This window comes from Protopterus annectens, chromosome 7.part0 (genome assembly GCF_019279795.1).
Source record: "Protopterus annectens isolate FY-2018-M chromosome 7.part0, PAN1.0, whole genome shotgun sequence".
NCBI classification, from domain to species: domain Eukaryota; kingdom Metazoa; phylum Chordata; order Ceratodontiformes; family Protopteridae; genus Protopterus; species Protopterus annectens.
Window position 1 is genome coordinate 353,561,194 of NC_056739.1, and position 23,667 is coordinate 353,584,860.

Genomic DNA, 23,667 nt, shown 5'->3' on the forward strand with positions numbered 1-23,667 from the left:
GGTTAGCATTCCCGCCTCACAGCAAGAGGTTCTCCGGTTCGATCCTTGGCTGGGGTGCCTTTGGTGCAGAGAATGCATGTCTTCCCTGTGGTCACATGGGTTTCCTCTGGGTGCTCCGGTTTCCTCTCACATCCCAAAGACATGCTGTAGGTGGATTGGACACTAAATTGGCCCTAGGCATGAGTGTGTGCATGTGTGTGCCTCCTATGGAAGGTTGGGTGCTGGGCACTCAGCACCGTAAAACTCCACTGCCAATCATGAGCAGACAGGGGATCCATTGTGGCGACCCCTAACCGGGTAAAGCCAAAAGAAGATGACTCTTCTTGCCCTCTGTCCCTGATATTTTGCAGAATACCATCCTGAAATTCTTTACTTAACAAATTCACATGCTCATTTCTTTCCAAACCTGTCTCCTATAGCACTGCTATTTGTATTCTGCCTTTCTTAATATAAGTATTCTTCCCTTTTTGTCTACACCTGTGAGACCATTCACATTCCAAGAAAATGTGGAAGTGTCACCATTATGGTAAGAATCCATTATTCCCACCTATTATATACAGCAGCATTTTTATTTGTCTGTTTCCAGCTTTTGTGATATATGGACCTATTAATGTTTGCAGGTTAATCCTTTATATGTTTTTTTTTTTTCTTATCAACATTGGAACATATGCCACATTTTACAATACCTTTTGCTTTAATAAAAGCCATCAACAACAAAAAAAATACAAACAGACCCCCATAACTTGTTAACTTAATACAATCACACATAACTATGTACATATTCAAATAACGAAGGTTACCCTCCCATAGGAACATTTGTGCGAAATAGACAGCTGATAACATAAGGACCAAATTAACCTGAAATTGAGGTTATCCATGCTAAGATGCATGCTATTTTCTGTGCTTCTAATTACACTAATTGGTGTCTGTTCTTTTTTTTTAATCTTATTTCTCCTTCCCCAGATGTGAAATCTACTTGCATACTTTCAGAAATTATTTTACTGCCCTATTATCAGCTTGTCTCCATGAAAATGCAAGGGAAAAAAGAAATAAAATCATCATCTGTTGTGGCCTGATAGAAAAGCTTAAACATTTATTGCTAAAGGAAAACTTTTAATTATATTTAGTGTTCCCATATTTACTTGTTTCCACTTTCCACTTAATTTTTTTATAATATTAAGCCAAGGGTCTTAATCCAGAAATTCACCTATGCATAAGTAAGAAAAAATTATTAGCTCTACATATAAACATTTTAAGATCTGTATATTTTTACCCCATCCCCCACCTCAATAACCCCACATTACAGCTTAGTAACTTAACCATGCATTTTTCTTCTTTTTTGCACTGTAATACCTACGTCTTAATACCAAAAAAGAAGAAAGTGAAGAGGAAGAAAAAAAGGCACATAAAAACTTTGTCACATAAAAGAACAACTGCAAATAATTTACTACAAAATATGCAATTTATATTGTGAAAAGTTTCATAGAAAAGAAAATGTTTTGGGTACAGTTGCATTTTTCCTTCCTCCTCCCCTCCCTCAGAGTTCTTCCAACTATTAATGACATGAACAGAGGCAAATGCTTTACAGTTCTTCACAAGTTTAACAAAGTCAACAAAAGTCCCCTCTTTACACTTATTCTTGTACAGTAATATTTTGCAAATGCGATTGTTGCTTTGCAGTCTCACATTTATTCTCTAATGTGTATGTTGCTTGGTCTTCTTCATGTACATCTCCATTTCCCCAACTCCAGATTCCAGTTCAGTTTCACAGTACTCCCAATCCTTCTGGTCAACGTCTGTGCTTCCCTCCGTCTCTCAAGAATTTTCCTTTGGAACAGGAGAAAAGGTTTCACTGGCAAGGTCTCTCTGTGTGCTTTATTATCAGAAGGAGAAGCAGAGCCCCCCTTCTAACTGATGGCTCATTTTTTGTTGACAAACTTTTGCATTTCCTCCTTAGCCTGAGCTGCATAAAAAAATGACTTTGATCCTCCAGGAAAAAAATATTCTGAAAAAAGCTAGATACAGCAGCTTGAATCTCTCACCTGCCTCTCAGCATTCCCTGATTACTGGCATATGAACTACAGATAAAATTTAATCAAAACAAGAAGAGAACACTGATTAAAGAAGAAACAAACTCAAATAAGCTCAAAATTAAAATAAAAAATGTGGAAGTGAAAAAAAATCTCCAGGACTTGATGGCATCCTCTTAGAAATTTATAAACTGCTTCTAATTAAGGTTTCTTGTCTTCTACATAATGTATTTAATAACTTTAAAACAATAACAAATATCAAAGAGCCAGCAAACTGTAGCGTATAAATGTTTATTCACTTAGGTGGCTAAATATCCTTAAACCATAATAAAGGAAGCGTGAACAGACCGGTTTTGGCTATATAAAGTACATAGCCTTCATCAGTGTTAACAGACAGTAAAACTATTGCGTCCTTTTATAATTTAACTTATGAGTGAATCCTCGGCTGACTGGTCCATCACAAATGCTCATTAAGCCCTGGTGGAAATAAACCACCCAACTTTATAATCCATTTCTTTTCTTTATTATTTAATATTTGGTGCCATCCCGCTTTGCTTGACTTGTTGCCAGTAATTTTATCAATCACCATGAATCTGAAAAATGCATTCTTATCTCCCAGTGTATGTTTGTATAGTGCACTGGTAATTTTCTTTGTTCTAATGTCACTGTAATGTTCCAATATTCTGAGTCTAAGGGGTCAAGAGGTCTGTCCAACATAAAATGTAGAACAGGTATATGTGGCAAGGTAAACCAACCAATCTGTCCCGCAATTAGCAAAAAAATGAAATGTCAAACATCTTGCCAGTATTTTTACTTGTAAATTGTTTGATTTCATGACTTTTCCACAATGAGTACAGTGACCACAGGGGATGCAGCCTGTAAGTAAATTACCTGTTGGGGTAGTTTTTCTTGAATCATCTTTGGGCCTGACAGCATGTTTGTAGTGTCTGAAGTGTGATCCTAGATTCTTACCTCTTCTGAAGGAAAAATATCTTTCCTCCAGAAAATCCGAGAGTCTGCTATCCGCTAGAAGTACTCATTATGGAAAAGTCATGAAACTATCACTTTATTGAATACAGAGCACAAATTATGTCTATCTGTAACAGCAGATATATATATTTACTTATTTGCAGTCTGTTGAGCAGGTAAGTAGACTCATCTACTGACCCCTTTCAGCCAAAAGACGGGTTACAAGTTAGTCAGAAATCAGAACATAACAAAAACAGAACACATGGGGAGGGGGGCTGCCATAACAGTTAAGGTTTTCACCTTTTGTACACAAGGTATAAGATGTGATTCTGACCTCAGGTTATTGGCAAGGCTTAAAATAGATCTTCGAGGCAGTTAGCCTAACATTCACCTATGAACCAATACACAGTAGGGAAAGTTCAGAAATACAAGGAATAGAATACAAATGGTATACTTAATACACATACAATGTGAACACTTAGTATTACCATAGCAAAATATAAACATAGTGCCTTTTTAGGTAATGCCAAACTGAAAGTACTTCCGATACAGCAAATCAAAACCAAGAAAATCTAACGGTATTACTGCTCAATGCTAGGAGTCTAAACAAAAAAAAAAAACTCCACTCCCTAGAAGTTCTCCACACCCTAAAAAATGCCGAAGTCTGTGCGGTCACTGAAACATGGTTTAAAGCCATGGAGAGCACACCAACAGTGCAAGGTTATAATACTGTCCACACATTTAGACCAGCTACTACACAGACAGGGACTAAAGGTGGAGGTGTCTCGATTTACATCAAAAATAAACATACCTAACGTCTGGTCAAACAAGACAGTGCACTTGAGCTACTCCACATTCAAATCACCATAGGCAAAAACCAATGCCAATTCCTTGCAAGCTAAAGATCCCCCTCTATGACCCAGGAAGCCCATACCATGTATTTAAATTTACTGGAAACACTCACCATCCAACCCAGTACCATATTTATGGGCAACTTTAATTAACCCACTATTAACTGGGAATCCTATGACACCAAATATACAGGCACAGAGCGTCCTGGATTTTGTAAACACAAACTCCTTGGACCAGATTGTCCATACATTAACCAGGGGTGCAACCATACTGGATATGGTCCTCACTAATATAGGAGAGTGCTGCATACTCCCCTAGTGTAATGTCTTCCCTGGTAAAGTCGGACCACAAAATAAGTCTCCTTTGAAGTAAAAAATAAAACCTGGACCCCCAGCTAACCCTGGAATATTCAGAAACTACTCTAAGGCTAACTTTCTGCTATTAAGTGATAACCTGCCAAAATTTTAAGCCTCCATAAACCCTGAGAACACTGCTGCCTACGCAGAACTGTTCACAGAAACCCTATACAAGCATGTTAATAGCTACATAGAGGCAACTGTACCCACTAGGAAGAAATACAGAACTAACTCAAAAAACAAGCCACCACGGTGGAATCACAAAATCAATGGGATGTATAACAGAAGGAAGAAAATCATGGCAAAAATTAGGAGGTGCAGCACCCAGAAGGATAAAAGCACTCTCATCAAACTAAACAAACAACTCAAGAGGACAAAGTCTACCAAAGTCAAATTTGAGGTAAAGTTACCTCCCTAGCCATGGACAACCACAAGACATTCTTTAGCTCTGTCCGCAACCTCACAGGCAATACACAATTGTGCGCAGAGCTCACTGTAAATGGAGCCACCTATACTGAGCCAGAATATAAAGCAAACCTACTGGCCAACAAATTCAGTTCCAACTTTACCTTTCTCTCCCCCTCAACCTTCCCTCAGGAAATACCATCAAATATAACTACCCCTACTATCACTAGGGAACAAGTCCTTAATGCTCACTCTAAGGCCAAGAACACTGCATCAATGAGTCTAGACAATATCTCAGGATGCCTTCTAAATACCATGAAACATGACTTATCAGGCCCTCTGGACATGCTACTTAACTGTTGCCTCCAAACGGGCTTTGTGCCTTATGAATGGCGAACAGCAACAGTCATCATTCTGCACAAAGGTGGGCCATCTATGGACCCTGGCAACTACATATTATAAGTCTCAGTAGTCTTTACATGCAAAGCCATAGAAAGAATTATCATGGAAATGATCAATAATGATATAATATACCTCGGGACACTGGACAACCCAGTTTGGTTTCATCAAGAGCAGGACATGTCTACTCAACCTGGTGGACTTCTTTGAGAAGGTCACCAAAGCAACAGATGAAAGCAAAATAGTTCACTGGCCAAGGCACCTGACACAATACCCCCACTCAGGCATTGCTGACAAACTCAAGAGGTTAGGTACAAACATGTATGTCACCCAGTGGATAACCAACTGGCTCATAGACAGGACCCAGGAAGTTAGAATTAGGGAGTCCACCTCTAGAAAGAGGCCAGTCACAAGTGGTGTCCCGGAACAGTTCTTGGACTGCTCCTTTTTGGCATTTACTTCTCTGAAGTTAAGGGCAATGTCAATGGTCTCTGGCTGACTAAATTTGCAGATGTCTGCAACTTAGGAACGGTCAATGAATCCCACACTGACACAAATATTCTCCAGGAAGGGTTGACACAGACAAACAACTGGTGTCAGAGTCATGGACTAAAACTAAATGCCAACAAATGCATAACATTATCCTTTGGGAAGTCACCACTCCTGGTAACTATCAGATTGACAACACACCCCTTAGAGCTGACCCAGATGTCAGGGACTTAGGAAGACATAGACAGTAATCTATCTTTTGACCATCATGTGTCAACAGTAGTGACAAAATCACTCCATGCTGTGCAGTGTATAAACAAAGGTATGGCACCTAGGTCCAAGGAAGTCATTGTTTCACTGTATTCAGCATTCAACAAACCTGAGTACAGTACCCCCTTTGGTATGTACTTAACCAGGCATAGCCAACAAATGGAACGTCCACAAAGATTCCTCACTAAAAGAATACAGGGCAAAAGTAACAAGTCCTATTCATACTGCCTCAAGTTCCTATCCCTGTATTCTGTCTCCTACAAGCCTTTGAGGGGAGATCTATGCCTGGCATACAGAGCATTGTCAGACCCCATTCTGATGGACCTCCTGCATTTCTGCAAAACAAACTGCACCAGAATTACCCATTCAAAAGACTTAAACCTTGCTTGCGATATAAATACGACCTTCTGGAGAGACAGGAATGTATCACAGAGACTGCCCCATCTCTGGAACACCCCCCCCCATCCATGTGAAGCAGAGTTCCTCCCTAATACAATTCACGTGTAACTTGGACAACTGGACGGGGAACCAGAAATTCATCCCTTGCTTGGCACCCATGTCTCTAATGGACACAGGCATCCTGTAAATGGTTCATCTCCCAGGTCCTTGCTTCTAAAAGTTTAATCTCCCAAGCCTCTGCTTACACTTATCAAGGGTACCAGAACTTGTCAGAGATTTGGGATGCATGGCTAGACTTAAAAAGGCCCTTGTGGTCGACAGCCTACTAAACACCTATGAACCTATTATTTACTTACATACATTTTTTACATATGTTGCAATGGTCAGAGGCAGTTACCTACCAATATTCACGTTATTGCGGGTAGGTTTTAGCACCAAAACCAAAATTAGCATAAATAGAATTTTCTGTTCTTGTTACCTTGATCAAGAAAACACTTGCATAGACATTCCTGGGTGCTAATTCAGTTTGATTTCAATACATATGTTTTGCATTCTAATTTTCTTAAGGAGATAGTTTCAAGGAGCTGGATTGAGCTTACAAAATGCCTTTTCACCTATAGCCGTCTTGAAGCATAGTCTCACTAATATGATGCTGTCATCTTGCCTGTTTAATACAGAGGGTACTTTTTAAGGGTTTATAGTGTCCAAGGTTAATCACTTTGAAAACAAGCATGCTGAGAGACCTCACTGTTCTGCTTTGGCAGCGCAACCATTTACAGGCCTTCAGAAGATCTCAACCATGGATATGGTTATTTGCAAGGAGAATAAATCTGCAGATTTTACTTTCTGCAGCCATCACCATCATCTTTGTCCCCCAAAGGTGAACGCATTGAGGCATGGCAACTTGTCCCTAACTTGTTATACAAAGATCAGTCTGGCGTTAATGCCAAGACAGAAACCTACAATGACATTAGTAGAATGCTGCATATAAGATATGCTAATGTAAAAAATAAAATAATAGCTAGTTTAGCATTTGATGGCCATAACTGGTCATATTTAAAGTTTCACATAAGGTTTTAATATCCCATTACATGTTAATGACGCAATGAACAATATATAATTTGTTAATGCATGCTAAGACTGGCTCCGCTCTCTCACAGCAAATTAAAATAACTAAAGATACAAACAAGGTTTCCCTTTATCCATTGTTTTCTTAACTCTAACGACAGAACTGCATACTAATGCAATTAGGAAAATGTTCTGATTCAAGTTTATACAATCAATGACACACACAAATCTAAAAGGCGTCTTTTTGCAGAAGACATCTTATTAATAGCATCAATTATTAGTGATTCTGACTGTTATATTGATAACCTGTTTGCTTATTTTGGAAATTATAGCACTTGAAAGGTAATAGCCTTGCAAATTAGCCAGGTGATTACTTCATTGCAAATACATACATTGAGCCTCCACCCATCAGAATTAAGCCCACTCTTCCTAGGTGTGACAAATCTTTTCGTCAAGTCCACTAAGACAGGAGCTATCTGAAAAGGGCATGATCCAGCCAGCGAGTATGTGTGCTCTTGCCAGCATACCAGTTACTCGAGTACTTTATAAAGGCCCTAACCTCTCCCTATGGGTGATGCACATGGAGCCATGTCGCCATAATAACCCCCAGTGTCCACCTAACACCAAGTAACATACTCCCCCAGTCCAAGTCCATTGTTGGCTACCATCACCAGCCTGGGTGACCAAGTCCATGCCTCCCCTTACACCCGCCCTGCCACTGACTCCATCCTCATCCTCCAAACGGCAATGCACCCAGGAGTGTCAGGATAGCTGACCTGGAGCTCCACCCTCTCCAGAGGATGGGACAGTAGTGACATGCAAAATCATGAACTTAATCTGAACATTTTCTGTTATTGTTCTAAGTATTCTTTGTTTGGCTGTTCCCAGTTTGCTTGTTACAAATGAAGTCTCTCATTTTCAAGAAGATATATACTGCTGATATTAGTCAGGATAAGCAGTTAGCAATATGAATTTGCACCCAAGCTGCTGTTGCAATCATGGTTACCGATGACATCTATGTAGGAAATGTAGTGAAGGTGTGCAAGTCAATATTATCTTTAATGTGTGTTAAAATGGAAATTATTGTAAGACTGGGTTATGCCTGTGTGTTTACAATTGCATTTAATGAAAACATGCTTAACATTGAGTCCTCAGGATGCAGATATTCCCTCTATGGCCTGTAAAAAAATCATGTAACTGGCAGCAATAAATTTTAATTTTTTTTAAGTCTGAAAATAAGATGAAGATAATAAGAACTTTAATGTAAGGATAAATAAAAACATTGCAAAAGTACCATTCTTACATTTCCAAGAGAAGAGAGTGATAACAGTGGTGAAAGGACGACCTGTGTCAAAAAAATGGGCATTCTTGGTTACGATAGACTGTGTCAAGTTAAAAACAGACACACAATTCCCAACATCAAGAAATAAAAACATAAGCGCACAGTGTTTCAGTTTCTGCATGTCAAAATTGCCTTTTAGCAAGTTTCCTTCTCCATACTTACTCATGTGATCACAGTAAAACCCCCCAACTCTACACTATATTACAAAAAAAAATAATAATAATAACCCTAACAGTACCACTACATAAGATACCGTCACACAGAACTAAATCCATCCCCTTACCTTGCCCTTACTCTAACCCTAACCTAAAACACACAAGCACAAACACCATCAAATCTAACAATTTTTCTAGCTGTTATTCTAGGCCTAGCCCACAAACACTTGTGGGAATGCTCCTACTTCTAATGCCAAAACTTTCAGAATATAGTACAGCTTCTGCATTAGAGGGAAATACACTTAACCTTCATGCAAGCACAAGTCACATACCACAGGAATGGTCAATGTTTCAAACTTCAACATTTCGACTACTCAAAAAGAAATAATTTTGATCAAAAAAATATAGTGGGAGGTTGGCATAATGGTTAAGGTGTTTACCTTACAGACACAAGGTGCAGGGTTTGATTCTCACATGGGGTAACTGGCTAGGCTTAAAATGGCCCACAAAGCCAGTTAGCCTAGTACTAATCTATGAACCTATAAAACACAGGAGCAATTTCTACTAAAACTAAAAAGCAAATTTGAAAGAATTTACTGCAGCTTGTATATCATCCCTACAAATGCACAAAACATACAAAACTTTAAAATTAATGAAAAAATACACATCAAACAGAACCAGAACCCCTTCAAACAAATGAGTATAAAATGCCCCACCGACTGCAGTACTTTGGAGAATAATGCAAGAAGTCCAAAACCAGGCCAGTGCTCAAGCTGTACATTAAAATGGAAATACAGAAGTCCTCCAACAAAACAGTGAGCTCACAAAAAATGGCCACGTCTGTAAACATCCTAGTTGTGAACTTCAGGATACTCCTGCGCTCTCTGATCTCAATGTCACACAAGCAGATTGCTTTTTGCTTTCATTTTCATACCCCAACATAGCTACGCAACCCAACAACGGAAAAGCAACATTACTTACATGCATGGTCACTTAACATTTTTATTCCATAATCTTCCATCTAGCAAAAGACAACTACATTTTCTTTGACGGTAATTACTTAAACAACATTTTTTCTTCTATTTGTTGCATTTAAATGCTTTATTTCAACATGACAACAATGTTTTTTTTTTTTTTTTTTTAAATTAAAATCAACAAAGGCAATTACAGAATGAAAGACACTGTTGGTATAAAACAGTAAAAAGCCACACCAGACCCATTTGTCTCAATTAACAATGCTTGCTGATGACCCATTCACCATTACTGCAACTGAACTCCAATGAAATGAGAATCCAGGGGACATGACAACTCTATGTGAACAAGAATGGTGCTGCAAACCTATGACACAACAGATAACGCCTGTGTGCTTAGTTTAAAAAAATAAAGCAACATAATCAAAATGTGCAGTTTTCTGTATGTTAGTGGTCATATCTAGTAAAGGTGGAATTCATTGCAAGACTTCAGCTGGAGGACAATATTCACTTGCATCACTTCAGACAGCTGAACCATCAAACCACAACTTCACAATGCAAAATACTGTTTGTGAGCAGCCATAACAAGTGTTTTCTGCTACCTGCGACCCCTCTCAATCTCATCTGCAATATAATACTATACATTCTGCCATTTTGAGTGTCTTCTCTGACACTTCTCACAACCAAAATGTATTTTTAGCACATCACTGTGACTGCTTTACTGAAAAGGCAACCAAAGTTTTGTATAACTTTCTTAGTTTTAATTAATTTAGTACTGTTAAATGAAATGCTTTCTTTTAAATATTTGCATTGCAAATGTTATAAAAGTACTCACTCAAACACTTTTCTGCAATTTTAGATTATTTAATAAAGAAACTACTTTGCATATTTCCATTGCTATCCAGTTCACAGCCTTAGGACTTTTTGAGGTCATTCCATTTGAGACCAGCCACTGCTTATGAGGCCATGGTTAGAATGGACTTCCTTAGCCTAATGACTTACTAACAAATCATACATAGCAAATGAAACAGGAGGAAAACAGAAATGAACAAAGACTGTCTGGGGTGCACTGCAGTAGTGATACGAACCACTGCTTCCTACTTATATGCATTTTCACACTGAATGAGATGCATGCTGCTGAGGGGCTTATTGTAAAATGTCATGGTCAGAGACAGCAATACACTGTGCAAACACATATTATACTGGAAATAACATTTTCATATTTACATCAATATTCCCACACCAGTGTGACTTAACCAACTGCTGTATCCCATCAAATGAAACCACAAACAACACTGAAGAAAAACGCTTGTACTTTAACTTCTACACCTTAAGAGATATGTGCAAAATAGCAGAAACTATTTTGATATCTAAGCCATTATGGCAATGGAGAAAAGATTTTACCAACAGGGATGACTTCAAGTGGGGGCACAGAAACTTGGCAAGACAGCTAGAAATATTGGACAAAATTAGCAAATGAACCAAGACATTTGAAGCAAATAAATAGTGAGAGAAAAATCTTAGAGGGGGATGAAGCCAAACAGAAGTTTGGACTGCAGGTTGGAGACGGCCTTCCGTAGCAGGAACTGATAATGGAGTATAGACCTACAGAAGGGATATGGAAGTGTTAAAAGATAGAACTCATGTTGAGTTAAAGAATCACACACACACACACACACATATATATATATATATATATATATATATATATATATATATATATATATATATATATATACACACACACATATATATATATATATATATATATATATATATATATACACACATATATATATATATATATATATATATATATATATATATATATATATATATATACACACACACAGACACACACACACACACATATATATATATATATATATATATATATATACACACACACACACACATATATATATATATATATATACACACACACATATATATATATATATATATATATATATATATATATATATATATATACACACACACACATATATATATATATATATATATATATATATATATATATATATACACACACACATATATATATATATATATATATATATATATATATATATATATATATATATATATATATATATATATATATATAATGCAAACTTAGAACAGGATGTTCTAAACATATACTGCACTTCCTCATGAAGTCACATAGTCATCCTTATAACGTTTAACACTAAGGAGCTTTGCAGATCGTCACACTGCATGACTATATTTAATGCATACATATACGAAACAATAGCTGAAACAATGCTCAAGAACTCTCAGCAAATGTTTTAGGGAATTATGCCTTGCCATTCAAGTGCATCCTACAGAAAGACTTAATTTGGGTGCAAGGACCTGTTTAAAAACTCTATGGACCTTTCTGCTCTTCTTAATACTTCTTTTAGAACATTTCAAGTAACAAAAAAATCACTTTTTGAAACCATTATAATTTACAGTTCTGGTGTTACTCAGTATAAATATGTTACAGATACATTACCGGGCCTTAATTTATTAACAAATGTTTTGCAGAAACTGAATATCATGAAGCTTTGCAGACTATCAAACTGTAAGGCCTGTGAAGGGCTGCATTTGAAATGTATCTTTACAAGGCAACTTCTCAAACACTATTGAAAGCTTCTTGATAAAAAAAGATGTTACACTAGGGTACTCACTACATGCACAAAGGGTCAATTCAGGTACAAGGTCACAAAAGCAGCTCTATGTTAAAGTTATGCAAGCAGTTTTATAGTTGTCATTACTGGGGATTTGGTGTTGGCATACTCCTACTGACACAAATGCTACTTATGGGACAAATTTTTTTTTTTCTTTTTCTCTGATGTTTTGCCAGCTCAGCATAAACATGTTCTACATATGAACTACATTTCAGCCTGGAAAATAAATATACCAGGCATTTCCAATAATTCACATAACTAATTATTATGGAATTTTGCAAATTGCTATGGTCATGCAAGTCTGTTTTTAATGCATAATTTTAAGGAGTACATCTTAACTGTCTAACATTTTGTAACACTGTAGTAGAACATAATTTGGGTAGTCCGTCAGGGACTGCACTTAAAATGTGATTATGCATCTAAAAGGCAAATGAACAGTACTAGAAGTGTATGCTCATTTTGCTTTTATCAGTACATTAATTCTCCCTTTTTTTATTAAATCTGGCATATATCACCATTAAATAAATTAATATAGATAAATACATATACTTTTCATTACTAATGCTATATCAACTGAGCAATACTTTCTGGCTATACTTCATATGCACCCTGAGGTATAGCTACAAACCAGTTCTGATTTTGAACCTTTGCAAAATATCACACTATAATGAAAATACAGCTGCAGTGAAATTCATGGAGAATAGAATAATACAAGTAATACACGCCCATTAAAAATTTAGATTTTTTTTCTTTTTGAGGTAGAAAATTAATTTGTTCCCTGTTTAGTGACAACTGCTTTTTTGCAACGTGGAAAGAACTAATTCTACCAAGTGTATATTATTTTTCTGAAAATATACTAAAAGTACACAAACACGTGTTCCTTCACATAGTAGGAGGAAAAGCCTATTGTCACATCTGTCTCAATTTTTTAAGGTTTCATATTTTCTGAAATATGCCTAAAACACTGCAGTTAGTACACTGTGGTCTGTTCACTAGTAGTGAATTTCAAATATATCCCAAGAAAAACCTTCTTCTTTGATTTACTTATGGCACAGTTGCATAAAGCTCTGTTAAAGCAAACCTGACAAAATGTGTAGGTTTGTTAGCTCCATTGTTCTCGGCTAATAAACATCTATGTAAAAGACAAAGGTCAGCATCTCTACTAGATAGACACCATCTGTATTGCCACTGGTACTTTCTGGTTTATTTATTTACTGACATTTGATTAGTAGGAAAGTCTGACTGCGTAAGTGCCCACTTTCAGCAGAGGTCCAGGGAGAAAAGCACCAAAGTATTACCAAAACATTTCAGGAGCAATAATGTTACAATCTTCAAAAATAATACAAAACATCTGCGGTTTAAATAATTATACCAAATTAGCATAATATGAAAACATTGGTTAAGAATAGGTATAATTTGTATCACAAGGATTTAATATTGAGATAGATTTTAGCCACTTTACATTGAAATTAAATGCAAGTTAGTATAATACAAATGGGAATTGTAATATGAAATGGCAGAAAAATAGCGTTATAGCATATTTAGAAAGTCAGGGAGAGAAACTGATTGAAGGAAGTGAGTGAAAAAGGAGAGAGAAACTGATTGAAGGAAGTGAGTGAAAAAGGGGGAGTAAGGAGGTGCAACATATGAATAGGTATTTGTTAACATTTAAAGATATAGTTTATCCTGGGGTTGAGCAAGAACAGAGCTAGATTTTAGCAAGAACATCTTTCAGAATGATTTTAAAAGACTGGAGGGAGGATACTGACCTGATGGCTACTGTAAAGATGTCCAGGCCTCAGCAACATGGCAAATTACTAGTAAAGACAGATGGTGCGTATAAAGGGCAGGGACTTAATCAACACAAGTTTATGACCTGCACTTACTGGGAATTTCTAGCTTATGGAGAAATAATTGTTATTTCCAGTCGCTATCATGAATGGGGTTCAGCAGATTACACGGACCCATTGGCCAACAGCAGACACATACTGAGCCATTTAGTGTAGCATATGTGCAGCCATGGACATCTATAGATATCACAGACCTATTGTTCAATATCATGTGGCTGAAAGCCGTATGTCCCTCTAAGTTGGAGACGACCACACAGGGCCACATAACTACTTAGAATGGTGGAGTATCATTCATTATCGGAATTAACCACACAAAGTGCTCCACCAAGAATGGCCATGCACCACCAGTTTGTTGCCTACTGAATGAAATTTACTTGTAACTATAACCTAGTTAAAAAAACAAAAAAAACACAAGTCTGACAGATGGCTCAAAATAGTGCACTTCAGATTACAAAAAAGTCTGAAAGTGTACTTTATTAAATAAATCATGTTTTTTGTATGGAACATAACATTCACATCCTTATACTAACAATAAATGGCACGATTTCTGAACTATATATGAGGATGGAGACACTCTCCACTGTAGTGATCCTTGTGCCAAAGTGGCATTTGCAAAACATTAAAAAAATATATACATATAGATAAATAGATATTCAAACAAATGGAGGCATTTTATATCACATTGTTGTATTTTGGAAGAACTCAGTTTCTCAGAAATTAAGTTACTCATATCTCTAGACTGCTTGCATACTAGACAACAGCCAGTGGTACATGGTTAGGACTTACACAGTGCTCTGTGTCCATTGTTATCACTTCACTAGTATGAAAAGTGCAAGGGAAAAGTGTAAGTGTATGTACCAAACAATTTCATTTGGGCCTAGAAAGTCACATTAGGGATCCAATTTAATGGAAGTTCTTCAGATTAGTTAATTCATCCAAAAGGCATATTTTCTCTCTGATCTATACTGATGATGCTGTTCTTACAAAGTTCACTGTGATACAAAATGCTGTCTGTACTTCTTTTTGATGGCATGAAAGTATTGGGCTAGGGCAGAAGCAATCGCAAAACAACAAACATCTCTTCCAGGAACAAAACACAATAAACAAATTTAATATAATTATGCTGACCTTTATGCTGACCTTGGCTGTGGCTGGTTCAGCCAAGGGATGCTCATGTTGTGCTCTGTGCTCAGATGAACAGTTCCAATCAGGAAACTAACTTGTTTTGTTCACTATGACTTCTACACATGACTTCCTGTATAGACATCAGGCCTCAAGGCATATCCTTTTCTCCAAGTTCCAATTTCATCTAAACTTTTTCATTATTGTTAATTGAGGCCATCTGAGCATTTCAATTGAAGCAAAGCCTGCTGGTGTTTAAACTGCAAACAATTTTCCAATAAATACAAGATTGAATTTTAATTTTTTTGTGGCGGGTAGGGCTGATCAAGATGATGACAGCATACAACTGCCTGGAAAGTTTGCTGTTTGTGACATGGAGAAAGGAGAGGAAGTAGTCCGAGTCAGAAGGGCATGATGGTGAAAGGTGAAATCTCCAATATTTAGACAGGTATCCTAAGAGATAAAAGCTCTGATATTCATACAGGTATTCCAAGAGAAAGTACTGTAACAATGAATTATCAAGGACATCCAATGTCAGCTCATGAGCTTTAAAAGACTGACCATTATTATGAAGTGGTGGTTTCTCAGTTTAAAAAAAATCTACCCACTACAAACATGGCTTAGAAGGAAATGGTTGTGTCCTAGATATGCACATTGAGCTTCTAATATTCAGCACGTGCAGTGTACCTATGTCATGACGTACTACTCAATAAAAATATGTTAATATAATAAAACTGTATGACAAATTCCAGCTATGGTTGATAATCTGACCACTAAAGGTTAACTCTAGAGGTTACCAAAGAACTCTCTACCTACCTGTCAATCTCATACCAGTATTCTAAGCCTTCATTGATGAAACATGCCTATGCACAAAAACAGCAGTGTTCCTGAGCTGCCACAACTCTAGAAATTTGCAGCATCCTTCCCATCAAGGTCATTCAAGGCGTCAGTGGTTTATATAACTGCTGCTTGCAGCCTGCATGTTAGAATACAAAGGAGCCTGGGTTTTCCTATGCATGTTCTGGATATTTGCAAACCGTTTAGTCAGTTTTCCTGTAGCTATGTCCCTATACTAACCGGAGATAAAGTAAATGACCTACTTACAGACAGGCCAGAGTGCAGTCAAGTCAGTAGGTGGATAACCTTTGACAATGTACTACCCACCCATACCTCTCAACTGTCCAGATTTTTGCAGAATATCTAGAATTTTGTCACATATTTTTGGACTGTTCCTCATAAAATCTGTGGTTGTCTGTCAAATTACTGAGGTGATCTGAGGACTGACGTCACTAAATAATGACATGTGTGAGTTTCAGGCTTCATATCCTTCAAAAAAAATGCATGCTAACACAAATCCTGTTACTGTAGCAACTTTCTAAGTTAAAAAGAGCAATATTTGAAATATATCCCTATTTTTGGGCCTTTGTCCCCGCATTACGCCAGGTTTTGTCCAGATTTCTTGCACTAAGAGGTTGAGATGTATGGTACTACATATGGCAGCCCTTATGTTCATACAACTATCCCCCGCATGCAGCCTGAATCATTTGTATCACATGATAGAAAAAAATGAGCCTTTATCAGTGTCTCAACCATCATCAACCACAAATTTATCTCCAGAGCACGGCCAGCCACAAATCTTTTGAACCATTTTAACAACTCCTGTTGTATAAAATGCATTCCTCTTTTTAATAATTCAAGAAAAAAATAAAATGCATATGTCTCCTCTGGGAGAGATACAAATTTGTGGTTTTATAGAACTGCCCTCATAACAATTTCCAGTTTGGTCAGTGAATGTCTTAAGCAACTATAATCACTGGGGAAAAGTAAAATATACATTTCCTCACTGAAAAGTAAAACAGTCTTATTATTTTGCCTTCTCAGTAATTTCAAGTATTCCTAGGTATACAACATAGCAGAGCATGGTTCTAAAACTTCATAAGCTATGGCATGTTACTATCTGACAGATCAGGACAAAACACCATATGCTTCTCACTTCTAGGTTCAAATGGGGATCATGATTTTAACTAATTCGGGTTATTCATTTTTGTTAATAGCAGTAGCAAAATAATTTAACCTAAAATAACTTTCTTTAATTTTAAAAATGATTTTTAATAAAACATACAGTGAAGTGTTTTGTCGCTGCATCCCATACATCAGCATTGGTGCTGACTGCAGAAATAAGTCTCTGAACACTGGTGTTTCTAGTACAGATAACTCAATTGCTTCTGTACAATTAATCTCCATTGCATTTATCATCACAGAACAGTGAGATGGTAAACACAGTGTTTTAATAATAAAGCCCTCTTCTCTCATACCATCGCTAAGGTATGGAATAAGCTCCCCCAAAATATCTCCTCAGCAACATTTATCTCACTGTTCAAAAAGGCACTTAAGCCACACCTCTTACAGTCATGGCTCTGTCCTTGTATTACATAACTGCTTTCATAATCGCCTCCATTTCTACTATCCACCTTTCTCTTACTGCTCACTATGCCTAATATTCAGCACTCAGAAACTCCTAAAACAGGGCCTACTTTTTGCTACTATATCGCCTTGTGTGATGTCACTTTGATTGCATCAGATAATGAGTGTATTTCTTGTTTTCTTTTCCTTCCCAAATAACCGATATCCAGGGTCCACTGTGTGTAATGTAAACCTGCCTGGAAAGAACTAGTGTATGAAATATTTTTTGATTTTATACATATAACACTGTATAAAATTGTTGTTGTTGGAGCTTTTCTCCCCGGGCCTCCGCTGTAAATGGACCTAGTTCCAGTTGGACTTTCCCGGTAAACAAATGCAAAATAAATAAATAAATAAGAATCATACTAATCAAAATACACTGTCAGTTTGACAAAAAACATTACAAAAGAATAACAATAAAAAAATACAACTCATGTTATCCCTTGGTGAACTTCTTGGCATGGGGCTTTTTTCCAGTAGTAAAGTAGACGCACAACGTGATCTAAACCCAAACTTAAAATAAACAGAGAAAAAATGAACAAACTTTTAAAACAAAAAATCAAAAGGGACCACAGAGTAAACCTCTGGTTTTATTTAAGAAATAAAGTACTGCAGCAATCCATTTTTTTAGTATTTATACTGGGTTGGGTGCATAAGTCATTCTGATGAACTCCATTGCTACAGCGGATGAAAGCACTTCCATTTCTTAAATAAAACAAGAGCTTCACTCTGTGGTTCCTTTAGTTTTTTTTGTTTTGCAAGTCTGATCTAAACCCAGGGTTAAATGCAAACTTCTTTTTAAATAAAAGGTTGTGCTGCAAACTGCAACATCGGCATTTGCCCACTTCAACCATCAAGTCCTCTTAAAGCCAAATGAGAAGAAAGTCTAACTAAACTTACTTCAAAGGCCCATGCCAGCAACTTAATCTCTCTGAAAATCATATTAAAAGTTCAGTCATATTAAGAATCCCGTCCACTATCTTTTTAAACAGGAAGTACTCAGACAACTATGAGCTAAAAAGACGTCATCTGTACTAGCAGAATGGAAAATATATCAATGTGTGAAAGAAAAACACAGCATTACTATAAAATGCTGCACACAATGCAGCAAAACAGTCGAATTAAATCAAATACAGACCAGAAACAAAGTACATAAAGTGGTCATATATCTATTCTTTTTCACTATAGTGCTGGATACAAATTAGGCCTTCTGATGGTGTACTAAGGGTTCTGCCTATCCAACCAGAAGAGTAGTCTATATATGAACTTTACAATTTACTAATCACCATTTGTAAAGCCAAAGCTCTTATCCATCCATCTGGTCATGTTCACTTTTAGGATGGGTATAACCATATGAAAACAAAACAAATCTGCACCATCTTACCTGGGTAGGGCTACTTGGATCTGTGGTTGATACACCACCAAGAGATGAGGATTAGAACACTAACTGATGATTCATTATTTCAACAAGGTCTCATCCAACTGCTTTAACCTTGCCTCAGAGGTGATATGGTACCTGGTAAAAGATGGAAGAATAATTAGCTACAACGTTTAGTTTCTTGGGAATGCACAACATAGTATTGACAAAAATTCTTTCAAACCCTTCCACACAACCCTCAGTCTACAAAGCACCATTACCACAGCAGTTCTGATAACCTATGAAGACATGGATTAACAGAGTCATTACATGCTAGCCATTCAGTGCAGCATGCATGCAGACCCTAACATCTATGGGCATCACAGACATGGGTAAAGGTACTGCATGAACAGGCATCATTTGTGCTGAAAAGAAGACACATTTCTCTTGAATGTAACTAATTACAATAATGCCCCAGGGAAAAAGTACAGTTGTGTACACTTACCATAAATGTAGATGTTCGAGTGTATTCACTGTTGCAGTCATCACATTTGGGTTATCTGCCTGCAGTAGCCCTCAGTCGGCCTAATTATCAAAGTCTTCGGTCCTGCGTCAGTTGCTGTCTCATCTTCCATGACATCAGGTCGTCAGGGGTATAAAGCATGCAGCCGACACCATTATATCTTGCCCCAGATGTCAGGTGCCTCCATAATGGGAAGCAATTATATACAAGGTTACACCTCCAACAAAAAAGCAAATATACCAAAGAGTTTTAAGCATAGTAAACAAGAATAGAGGTATAGTCAACAGAAGTCAGGGGCTGGAGGGAGGGTAACCCAAGACTGCAATAGTGAAAACACTCTAACATCTACATTTATGGTAAGTGTACACAACTGTACTATGTTCTTCATGTTTCATTGTTGCAGTCATCTCATATGGGTAGATTCCCAAAGCTAAGGATGGGTGGAGGTAATTAGATAGCATTAGGACTGGCTATAAGGCCCTGCAAGACTGCAGTGGCAAAGCCAGCTCCGGATTTAGAAAAAATTTTCAAGTGGCAATGCTTGGTGAAAGTATGTACAGAACTCCAGGTAGCAGCTTCTAGGATGTCTCTGGTAGGGACACCTCTGAGAAAGGCTGTAGAGGTAGATGCAGCCCCGGCTGAATGTGGTCTTATCCCCTGTGGAGTAGGTTTTCCATGGTGCTTATAGCAGAAATTAATGCAGTGACCTATCCATTTAGAAATGGTTTGCATTGAAATGACCTTCTCCTCTGCCCCTGCAGCAAATGCAACCAGCAGCTGTTTAGATTTCCTGAGAGGTTTAGTCCTGTCCAAGTAAAATCTAATTTGTCTGTGCACATCCAAGGAGTGCAGTATACATTCCCCTTTGTTCTGTGGATTAGAAAAGAAGGTTGGCAAATATATGGACTGATTAAGGGCCACACTGGATACCACCTTGGGCATGAAGGCGGGATTGGTCCTGAGGGACACCCTGTCCACATGAAGGATGAGGAAAGGCTCCACTGCCATGAGAACCTGTAATTCAGACACACTTCTTGCTGAATTGATGGCTAGAAGGAAGGCTGTTTTCCAAGAAAGGAATTTCAACACTGCATTTGCAGCTGGCTCAAAGGGAAGTACAGTGACCTTTTCCAATACAAAGTTAAGGTCCCAGGCTGGAGTAGGGGCTCTCCTGGGTGGTCTTAAGTTTTTGGCCCCTCTGAGGAACTGCTTCAGCATTGGATGAGAGAAGCGGGGTGGTTCTGTATTGTAATGAGCTGAAATGGCTGAGGCATGAATTTTGATGGAGGAAAAAGAAAGGCCCTTGTGAAGAATCTCAGTTAAGTATTGAAGTATCTGAGGTAAATTGGGCGCTGCTGTGCCCATCCCCTGAGTTGGGCTCCAGAAACAATCTTTTCCATTTTTCAGCATAGGATCTTCTAGTACTAGGCCTCCTTGCCTCCAGAATGACATCCATCACTTGCTTACTGAGGGATGATAACAGAGAGATCAGGTAATTAGCCAGGCTGCCAGGTTCAGGGTTTGAAGCTGTGGGTGCAGAATCTGCCCCTCCTGCTGGGAGAGCAGGGCAGGGGTCTTAGGTAGGTGCCAAGGTGCCAGCAGTGACGCAATGTGCAAGAGGGGGTACCAGTGTTGGCGTGGCCAGTCTGGTGCAATCAGTATTGTCCTTGATTTGTCCTGCTTGATCTTCAGTAGTGCCTTGGAGAGGAGAGACAGAGGGGGAAAGGCATAAACTGATAGTTTCTTTCCAGGTGAACGACGGGGAATCCACTTTCCAAGCTTGCTTGTGGGGAGTCCTTGTGCAGAATTTGGTAGTTCTGGGGGGGGGGGGGCAAACAGGTCTATCTCTGGGCTCCCCCATTTGTTTCTCAACATGTTGAATATCTTTGGTTCCAGTTTCCACTCGTGTGGGCCCATGAGATTTCTGCTTAGGTCGTCTGCTAGTGTATTTAGCTTTCCTGGCAGGAATTGAGCCTGTAGGTGCACTTGGTAGCTCAAGGCTGTGTTCCACAGAGCCATGGCTAGTCTGCAGAGAGGATATGAGTGGGTTCCTCCCAGTGGTGTTGTCCGTCTTTACCAATAATTTTCCTGGAAGAATGTGGTCCTTGAAGGCTGTCAGAGCATTCTGTACAGCTAACATTTCTTTTTGATTGATATGCAGGTGCATTTGACTTGGGTTCCATTTGCCCTGAATGCACTTCCCTGCCAAGTGAGCCCCCCATGCATAGTCTCATGTGTCTGTTGTTTGAGTGGCAGGGTGTAGAATGAACGGCAGTCCCTTGTTGCGGTGGCAGGCCTCTGCCCACCAGAGGAACTCTGTAGACAAGGTATGATAGGAATCATTGATTCTAGATCCTGAGAATGTTGGCACCATAGGCTTTTTAGATACCATTGCAGTTTCCTCATATGCAGTCTTGCATATGGAATTAGTAGAATGCATGAGGCCATGTACCCCAGGGCTTGCAGTATTTTCCTTGCAGATAGCTGGGTCTTTGTGGCCAGTATCAAATGAACTTGTTTCTCTGGCGTGAGGTAGGCCATCTGGGAAGTTGTATTCAAGCTTGCTCCCAGGAATACAATTTGTTGGCAGGGTACAAGATGTGATTTCATTTCGTTTATGGTGTACCCCAGAGAAGTTAGCAATGTCTTTACAAATGCCAGATGTTTTAATAGTATGTCCTGGCTTTCTGCCTGAATTAGACAATCGTCCAGGTATGGGTATATTTGAATATTTCTTTGCCTGCAATATGCAATGACTGGAGCCAGGCACTTTGTTAATACCCTGGGCGCAATAGATAAGCCAAAGGGCAGTGCAGAGAACTGATAGTGCATGTAGCCTGCTCTGAAGCGTAGGTATCTTCTGCAAGATTCCCTTATTGGGATGTGCAAGTAGGCTTCCTTTAAATCCAGTGTTGCCAACCAGGCATCTTTGCCTAGCACAGGAAGCAGCTGATAAAGAGTTAGCATCTTGAATTTTGGGATTACCAAAAATGTGTTTAGGATAGACAGGTCAAGGATAGGATGCCAGGAATTGTCTTTTCTGGGTACCAGAACAAGTCCTGAGTAGAAACCTTGCCCCATTCTTCTTCTGGGACAGACTGAATACCCTGATGCTTAAGAGAGAGAGAGAACTTGCTTTTGAGCCTCTGCCCACTGATTTGGTGGTAGATTTGGCCAGCCGTTTGCGGTTGGTAAGGAGTGGAAGTGGAATCTGTATCCTTGGGAAACTATATTTAAAACCCATTTGTACTGGGTAATGAGTTCACAATTTTTTGCCTGCAGAGCATTCTTTCCCCCTAAAGGAACAGTCAGTTGAGCAGGGCTTGGAAGGTTTAAAGTTAAGTCATTGAGACAGTTTACCATAGGGGGAGTCTTACTACTCCCTGCTTTGGAAGTGGGAGCCCCCCACTGCTTAGTCCTGTGAGTACCTTGGGACTGAAGCCTGGGTGTTCTGCTGATTCTGGGTTTAGACTGAGAAGGCCTGGAAGAGGCAGTAAAGGACCGATTCTTAGAGGGCCAATGCCTACTAAATCTGGGAGGCTGTACTTGCAGGAAATCTTTAACAGTTTGCATAGATTTAGCTTTCTCCTCCATCTTTTAGTATTTCTTCTGCTTTGTCGCCAAACAGGCGGTCCTGATTTAAGGGAACATCCAGCAATTTAGATTTAACATGATCTGGCAAAGATTGCTCCTTAAGGCAAGCATGCCTTCTAAGTACAGACCCAGTGACAGCAGCCCTGCAAGATGCCTCTAATGAATCAAAACCACATTGCAAAATATGTTTTCCAACTTGTTCAGCAGAATGCACTAAATCCTGTAAATCTTTATTTTCAGCACAGTCAGGAATCAACATCATTTTCTGTTTAAGCAATCCAATAATATGCTGCTGATACTTTAACATATGAAACTGGCAATTTAAGGCCCTAATGGCCAAGGTTGCAGAAGTGTATACCTTCT

The 23,667-nt window shown here is 38.4% G+C and overlaps 1 protein-coding gene across 7 annotated transcripts in view; it reads right to left on the bottom strand.

The window, feature by feature from the left end:
- The window catches only part of LOC122806463 (plasma membrane calcium-transporting ATPase 1-like), a 1,798,374-nt gene that overhangs the window by 1,385,731 nt on the left and 388,976 nt on the right, over positions 1-23,667 (bottom strand). For all 7 annotated transcript variants that reach the window (XM_044076929.1, XM_044076926.1, XM_044076924.1 and 4 more), the window contains one exon: positions 19,215-19,346. The gene's annotated coding sequence lies outside the window, so the exon portion shown is untranslated. The remainder of the gene's footprint in view (positions 1-19,214; positions 19,347-23,667) is intronic.